Genomic DNA, 8,557 nt, shown 5'->3' on the forward strand with positions numbered 1-8,557 from the left:
TGCTATTCCATTTTACACATGAAGCCACTGAGGCTCAGTGATAAGTGGCCACTCAGGTCCTACTGACGGTCAGTAAATTGTTGTTAGCACCCAAAGTGAAGGTCACTCGGTCATGTTCGATTCTGCGGTCCCATGGACTATACAGTCCGTGGAATTCTCCAGGCCAGAATACTGGAGTGGGTAGCTGTTCCCTTCTCCAGGCGATCTTCCCAACCCAGGGATCGAACCCAGATTTTCCACATTGCAGGTGGATTCTTTACCAGCTGAGTCACTAGGGAAGCCCAAGAATACTGGGGTGGGTATCCTATCCCTTCTCCAGCATATCTTCCTGACCCAGGAATCAAACTGGGGTCTCCTGCATTGCAGGTGGGTTCTTTACTAGCTGAGCTTCCAGGGAAGCCCACTTAGCACCCAAAGTCCTGCTCATTGTCCTACTGGGCCAAGCAGGTGGAGAGGGAGACTGAGGGCTCTCGGGGCCTAGACTGGGACTCTGGGTTCAGAGGCACAAAGGCCATCCTGCTGTGCTGGTGTGCAGTTCTGACATGCAGCTCTGTGAAGGCTGAAAGGCAGAAGAGGTCCTGTCTGCAGAGCCCATCTCGGAGTTATGACCTTTGTCGGGTATTAATAAAACCTGCTGGGGGAGGTGCCCCATCTCACGTTGGGGTGCAGGCACTGACTTGGGCCCGCTCACCCCATCCTGCCTGGCATCATGTGACAGGAGCACTCTGGAGCCATCTGTTGGGTTTGGGATCAGAAGTCAAACAGCCTAGAAAGGGCTCCTTAGGCCCTGCCCCCCGGAGTGGGGCTAGCTGTGGTCAGGTCGGATGGTCAGTACAGGGCCAGCCTTGGGTGGGGCTGAACCATCCACCTGATGAAAGTTTAACTCAGAGACCGAAGCGGCAGGTCCTGGCATCTTGAGGGCAGCTGGCTTTGGCAGAAGGAACAGAACAGCTCAGAAGGAAAGAATGCAGCCATATTTTCATTAAGGAATTTATTTCTCTTAAAAAAAAAACCAAAACAACAGTGGTTCGATCTAGATACAGCAGCACTGTGACATATTCGAGGAAACATACAAAGATTCAGAGCAGCAGGAGAACAAAAGCCGGTCTCTTCAGGAACGACCTCCAAAATGGAACTATTTTTATTCATCAATGTTAAAATTTCCCTGAAAAAAAAAAAGAAGAAACCTTTGGATACTAGAAGAATTATTATTTTCGCACTACCAACAGCCACGAAGCTCTTCTAATTGAGAACACTTGCTTCTGATCTATTACAAAAATGACTTAGTGATGCACCGGAGCAAGACGTCTAGATTCTTCTTTTGGGGTGTGTCTTTCCCTCGGAAGGAGAGCTAGCGTTTCAAAAGTTTTAGCCACTGTCCACAGCACAAGACTTTAAAGTTAGACCTGATGAGCACCCACACCTGCTGGAGCTGGAAAAGCTGGGCTGGTTGGTTGTAGGTACAGAAGGGGTCTCGGGGGATGAGGTGTCACCGTATTGGTCTGTTGTGATCAGAAAGACGTGAGCTCTCTGCCATTCATGACTCACAGCCCTGCGCTTGGAGATGCACAAAGATTTCACATGCTTTCTGTACAAAGGCTAAAATGTTAGGAGGTCCTACTTCAGAGTGTGGAGCTAGAGAACAGGAGACGACCAGAGGGGTTGCCCCCAGGTACACAATCACATAGCAAACTGAGAGGCGAGCCCAGTGTCACCCTGACTAGCGTTCCCTCTTCATCTCTGGGGACTGCTGACAGTCGGCAAGGCTGCTGTTCCCCTTGGCCGAGGCCTAGGGTGCCAAGTTCAGGGGGCTGCGGGGCTCCCTCTGTATTGAGGTCTGGGTCAGCAGTTTGCATGAGAAAGTTGGTGGGAAAACTTTGAGGGATGGGGGGAGGACAGGGTGTGAAAGGATGAGGAGCCTCCATGGTGAGCTGGGCACCTTGGAATAGCTTGGACACCTCCTGCCTCTCGGAGGGCAGGCCCTCAACATCATCCAGGCTTGCTAGGTCCAAGGGCAGGCAGCCACATTCCACTTGTGCCTTTGATGTCAAGGCTGCACTCCCACACGTGATCTCAGAACTCACTGCCATTTGCCCCCATGGGCTGCCTGAGAAGTGTGCACACACCAGACCCCACTGTGAGCTTCCAGGGAGCATGGCCTCCGACACAGAGGCTCTCTTTTGCTGAGAGCAGTGCCTTTTGGGACAGAAGCCCTCCTGGGACTGCTCAAGACAGAGCAACATTTGACTACTGTGCCAGCCAACTGCCCTTGTAAGAAGCCTCGTGGTTTTCAAAGTGATGATCCGGCCTAGAAAGATCAGAGGATGAGCTGTTGTGGGAGGTGGTGCCATCCTCCAGGAAGGTGGGGTTGGGTCTTTGTGATCTTAAGAGTGATATTATGGGAGAATCCCACCGCCAGGGGCTCGAGAAACACTCCTGGGTCATGGTGATCATGGCAGAGAGACCACCCCCATCCCACCGGGTACAGCGGCTTGTCTCCTGAAAAGTGGAAGCAGAGACGCTTTTGTAAGACCCTGCGTCTCACGTCAAAGGCACAAAGTCAGCGAAGATCCGGTGAGAAGAACATAAAGACTTGGAGGAAGAAAGGCTCTTCCATGAAGAGCTCCAATGCAGTAAAAAGATTTAAATCCACTCACTGTCCAAAGATGCCTCATTCTGGACAGGTGGGTGGTAGGAAGTTTTCTTCTTAATTAAAAAGAAATCTTTAAAAAAATGCAGCTATAGAAAACAAGCCAGAGTAGAAGCTTGTGGGGGGCGGTTGGTACAGGGTCGGGGCATCCAGGGGCAGGACCTGTGGGGACCCTGAGAGGAGGGGGCTGACTTTCAGGCACTATTCTAAATGAAGTACAGAGCAATGGGCCTAAAGGAAGAGCAGGATTGCAAAGGCCAACGAGTCTGACTCTGTGTCCTCTGGGCACTCGGGGGCAGGTAGTGACTGTGAAGCAAGACGCCTGTGATTCTGAGAGCCATGCAAAGCTCTGTGCTTTTAGCATCTCTGCTCTCACAATGTAGAAACACACTGGTTCATGTTTCCTTTCTTGCTCCTTGAGGATGCTTAATGCAAACCGACAGTGCATTGGCTTTGAGGTGCAAAGAGACGGACTTCTGCACACCAGTCAATTTGGAAAAGCTTGGGTCGCTGTGAATGCGGCAAAATGAATGAAACTTCCGGACAGGAGGGTGGTGGCGTGGGCTGGTGACTATCCCAGCGGGATGACCGTCCCTCTTTTGATTAAGAAAGGAGGGTCAGTCAGAGCTCGAGGATCTTAAAATACTGGTCAAAGAGCTCCACTTCCTCAGCAAAAATTCAGTATGGCTGTTTGTATTCATCTTGTACTCAGCCCAGGAAAGCGAAGGGAAGCAGCCTTGGAGACATGAGCTGGTCTTGAAGAAAATAATACTGTATTAAAGGGATCTGAGGGAAGCCCAACTGTTTCCTGGCTCCTCTTTGCTTGTAAAATGGCCTCAAAATGGTCAGTTGCAAAGGTCAGGCGCCTGTCTAGCGCCCAGACCCAGTGGCATGGGTTGGGGAAGAGCATGGGAACTACACACAAGGCTGACACACTGGCTTCTCTCTCTTCCTGAAACCTCAGGCTCCAAAGCTGCCTGGTCACCTACAGAAGTAAGTTTGGGAGAATCGGAAGCCCCACGGGTGGCCTGAGGCAGTGGCTCTCACACTCCGGGGTGCAGCAAAGTGACCTGGCAAGCCTTCTGAAGAAGCGGGTTCCTGGACCTACTCCCAGAAAACCCCATTCTGTGGGTTTGGGGTGGAGCCCGGAATCTGTATTTTGATGGGAGATGTCACCGCAGGAAGTACAGGGCCCACACCGGGAGAAACCCGGGTAGCTGCCTGGTGGCTGAGACCAGGTCTGACCGAGGCCAACTGGGCAGGCAGGGGAGCATGGGATGTTGACCTTTCACCCCGTCCGGGAGGGGAGGCAAAGGCGGATTTGCTCCTTGTCATCTTGTGAAGGCAGCAGGGGAAGGCCGGAGGCAACCTGGGGCTGGACGGCCATGCTCAAAGGGCCCTCTAGAGGCCCTGGGCTGGCAAAGCCACCAAGTCCCCTGGGGCTGCTTGTGCCTGGAGACTTGAGATGCCCAGTTAATACGTGCCTCTGCGCTCCCTCGCCCAGAAAGGACGGTGAGTCCTGAGCTCCTTTGGTGGCCCAGCCTCTCCCATTTGCTTGGAGAACCAACCACATCCATCCATCCATCCATGTCACCTGGGCCCCTCGAAGCTCTCAAGACCTTCTGATCCGTATATACTCAAGGGATATGCCTGGAGGCCCTGGGCAAACCACTCTCCCCTCTACAAACCCAAGACCTCTGCCCCGATGCTTCCATGGGCTGGAAGGGCTTGGGACTCTTGGGGTTCCATGACTACTTATCCTTGCTATGTGTCTTTTTAAAATAGAATAAAGTAATCCCCAAATGCAAGACTCTTGAAAACATACTGGCTCCAGCAGTCAGAACCTGCTCAGAAAGAAGAGGCCTAGACATCACTGTGCTGAAGACTCTCAGCTCCAAGTACTGGCCGCCTTTCAGAAGAGGAGGCCGAGCCCGAAGCAACGGCGGCATCACGTGCCCCCAAAGGGAAGTACATGTTCTGATGCAGCAGAGCTCAGGTGACTCCACGCACCCAATGGAAGGTATTCTGGCTGGGGGTGATGTCCCAGTGTGCCTTTGGGCATTTAATTCAGATGGTTACAAGCCAACAGAACGAGGATGCCAAATGAGGAAAAGCTTATAGAGATGGATACAACCAATCCTTTAAAGGTGAAGTGTGGATCATTTTCTACATTTAATAAAAACATTTTCTCATTTGAGGCTCTGGAAGTCTTGAGTCACATTTTTCATTGCTGTTGTAAATCCCCCCCTCCCACCAACCCCCCTCTAAAATGTCTTAAAACACATGGTTTAACAGTGGCTGCACAGAAAATATACACCCTCAAAGTCTGACTTTCTTTTAAATACAAATATACAAAATGTAAACTGAGACAATAGAGAAATTTACAAAACTTTTCTTTAAAAATAATAAAGACAAAATTCAGTTCTAGTTATTAGGATGCTATTAAAATACGTGCAAGTTGTATCCAACTGAATTTCTATTGCAATGTTCGCCAGAGACACGTCCAATCCATCTCGGCTCGAGGGCCGCCTCCAAACACAGACCTGAGTGGAAATCTCTTTGAGGAACTGGGAGGCTCCCCATCTCAGGGGTGGGCCGCCTCCTTCCCCGGCTCCTGGAGGGCTTCCCCGCCCGCCCACCAGGGTGGGAGCTCCTCCGGTTGCAATTCTGCTTCTAAGAAGAAGGGTCCAGGCTGGTCCCACCGTGGACTTCAGGCCAGAGCTGCAACTAGCTGCTTCCGGTGGAGTTTGAACTCACGTGGTTTGAATTGATGTGGTGGTTAAAACTGGTCTTGGAATTGGGTGAACTCTTGGAATTGTTTTGATGCTGGGAGGGGGCGGTGAGCAGAGAGGAGAGAGAGAGCAAAAGCAAGTCAGTCATTGCAGAGTCAGGCCCTGGGGCCCTCGCCTCACAGGGGCCTCGGAATCTGAGCCGGAAGGGGCTTGGGTGACCAGCCCTCCCTCTTGCTTTCTGCTGCCTTCTGTTTTCCCCCCACAGGCCTAGGTCCACAGACCACCCTGCGGGCGGAGGGCTTCTCCTGGTGCCCGGGCGGAGGGCTTCTCCAGAAGCCCAAGCCAGGAAGGAGGCGGTCCCTCTATATTAATATCTACATGGTTAGACCTGCTGGCCTGGAGTTAGGCTGCCAGTTCAAACCCTAAATGTGCCACTTCTTAGCTGAGTGACCTTGAGCAAGCGTCTGACTCCGTTGGCTGCCTAGCCTTTGTAAGGTGGGGTAGGAGCCACTTGTGCCCAGGGCTGTTGGAAAAAGGAAACAAGGCTGTGTATACAAAGGGCTCTCTTGGGTGCCCGGCTCCGGAACCACGAGCTGCTCACCCTTAGCACCCCCGGAAGTCTCTCAGCATCCCATCCCAGGAGAGGAAAGTTCCGGGCGTCTGCTCCCCCCGTTGGTGGTGTTGTCGGGCACGTGCTGAGGCCACTGTTCTCCACCCCACTAAGTCCTCTTTCCACCCCGGGCAGCGAGCATCTCCATCCTGCATTTTCCGATGGGCAAACAGAGGCTGGGAGAGGGTCATTGAGCTGCCACCCAACCGGGAAGGGGTCAGGGCTGGATTTGAACCTGGACTGTGAGCTTCCATAGCAAACACCTGTCCCAGAATCTGGGGCTGTCCTGTCAGAGGTGGAGGTCATTTCTGTCTGGAATTTCAATTTTACTTGATGGAGGCATTTGAAAATTATATTTTTACAGTAGGCGGAGATGAGTATGTTTGTGGAATAGGGGGTGAAACTCTCATGAAGTTTCTAGATAAAACTGCAAACTTGGGCCCTCAGTCTGCATTTTCTCTCTGGATTCTGCCAGATCCATGCTCCCCACCCTGTTATCCCAGATCCTCTGCGTGGGCTCACAGGCTGTGTGACCTTGAGCAAGTTCCCTAACCCCTCTCAGCCTCAGTTTCCTCATCTGTGAAATGGGGTGATGGGAGCACTTCCGGGGCTCACCCTCCGCTAAGGTCCCCAAAGGAGGGATGCGGTTTTGCCTGCTGCTGCATCCTAAGTCCTCAGGTAACAGTCTGGCATGAGTAGGTTCTCAATACACACTGGTGGAATGAATGGCTGAACGGAGGCCTGGGGTTTTATGAAGATTAAATAGGAGACGCCTTCAAAAAGCACTCAGCGCAGGGCCTGGCCCACGGTGGAGTGCCACAGCCATCTGGTCCCTGTTATTTAAGGGGGAGGGAGGTGGGATGCCAAGGGTCTGGGGACAGAGCTGCACCTGCCTTCACCTCTTCATCCCCCTGGGGAGAGGGGCTGCTCCTGTGGGCTGGGAGAGAGGAGAGTAAGGAACCAGGGGCCTCGCAGGTCTGGGGATGGGACCACGCCTTTTTAAAGGACCAGGCCAGGAGGGGGCGCTATAGTGACTAACCCCTTCTTGGTGGCAGGGATGAGGGTAGGGGTCTCTCTCCAAGGCCTGCCTGGTCCTGCCTGGGACATTTCTCCCATTTGGCCCCATCAACCCTTGATCCAACACCAGGCTCTGAGAGAAGAATACCTTCTCCTGAGGGACAAAGTCTCCTCTGGCTGCCGGCTGGAAGGCCCAGCATCAAACTACAGGGCCCCTCCTCAGGAGCCCCGAGGTTCTGTGGGGATCGCCTGTGCAACACCAGGTACACCTGTTCTCTGTCAAATCTTTGCGTGCATAACTGGCGTCGCCTTTACAAAGATTCTCAACCAGGGACGTTTTTTGTCCCCAGGCCCTGGGGACATATTTGACTGACACACGGGAGTGGATGCTACTGCCATCTACTGGCTGGAGGCCAGGGGTGCTGCTGAACCCCTAAAGGCACAGGACAGCCCCCACAACAAAGAATAAACCCAATACATCGACAGCGCTGAGGCTGAGGAACCCTGACAGAGGGTGAACTTTGGGTTTGCCCCTCCGCTCTGGGGACCTCATTAACCAGTGGGTTTCAAGGCACTTCACACAGGTTGCCTGTCCTTCCAGGCTGCAGCTGCAACCCCTCGTCTCCCCGGCCAGCAAGTTGGTCTCAGTCCTATGGAAGGGTCAGGCCTGGGGTTCCCGGAGCTGAGACCAGGGCATCCAGGTTGGGGTGGGAGGTGAGGGTCTCACCTGACGCTTGAAGAGCCTCTGGAGCAGCCCTTTCTTTGGCGGTTCCGGAGGGTGGCTTCGGTTCAGGTCCGGTGAGAGGGTACCGTGGGGTCCGAACACGTTCAGCTCCTTAAAGCACTCTGTTTCTATCATCTGGAGAAGCGGTCAAAACACAGGCAGGGTGAGGGCTGTCCAGGCCATCCCGGGGGGACAGGCAGCCCAGCAGCCCGGCCGTGGGTGACACTGTCCCTGCCAGGCCCTCCACTCACCCGGGGTGAGACCCCGGCAGCTCCCCGCCCGCCCATGCCTCTCCCAGACCGCCTGGTGAGCCGTCCTCACTCAGAAGCCAGAAGCCGGCCAGGCCCTCCACTCGCCCGGGGTGAGACCCCGGCAGCTCCCCGCCTGCCCATGCCTCTCCCAGACCGCCTGGTGAGCCGTCCTCACTCAGAAGACAGAAGCCGGCCACGGAGGCTGGGATGGAGGTGCTCATTTTCCAGCCACCCTCAGCTCCTCCTTCACCCCAGGGCTCTGCACCGTCCCACTCCAGGGCTGCAGGCCAACCTCCCCATCATGTCTATCTCACATGAACCAGCTCGGACTGGGCTCCATCCTCGTGTGCAGTGCGGTAATGGGAGCACTTTGCTGGCTCACCCTGCACTAAGATCCCCAAAGGAGGGATGCAGTTTTGCCTGCTGGTGCATCTTCAGTCCTCAGGTAACCACCCCGACTCCATCACCCACCTCGGGCCTCCAGCTGCTGCCGTTTCCCAGCCACGCTTCTCCAGAGTTATCTGGATAGGCCTCCTCTCCCCACCCCGCCAGCTCCTGACCCTGCACCACGCC

General features: G+C 54.0%; 1 long non-coding RNA gene across 1 annotated transcript; it reads right to left on the reverse strand.

Annotated features, from left to right (window-relative positions):
• Nucleotides 1-982: 982 nt before the first annotated feature.
• Nucleotides 983-7,901, reverse strand: LOC105002566. Its single transcript, XR_826986.1, has 2 exons — nucleotides 7,737-7,901; nucleotides 983-5,476 (listed from the first exon to the last, which is right to left on the reverse strand). It is a non-coding gene; the product is annotated as an uncharacterized LOC105002566 (long non-coding RNA).
• Nucleotides 7,902-8,557: the final 656 nt, after the last annotated feature.

This window comes from Bison bison, unplaced genomic scaffold, assembly GCF_000754665.1.
Source record: "Bison bison bison isolate TAMUID 2011002044 unplaced genomic scaffold, Bison_UMD1.0 scf7180017864456, whole genome shotgun sequence".
Classification (NCBI taxonomy): Eukaryota; Metazoa; Chordata; class Mammalia; order Artiodactyla; family Bovidae; genus Bison; species Bison bison.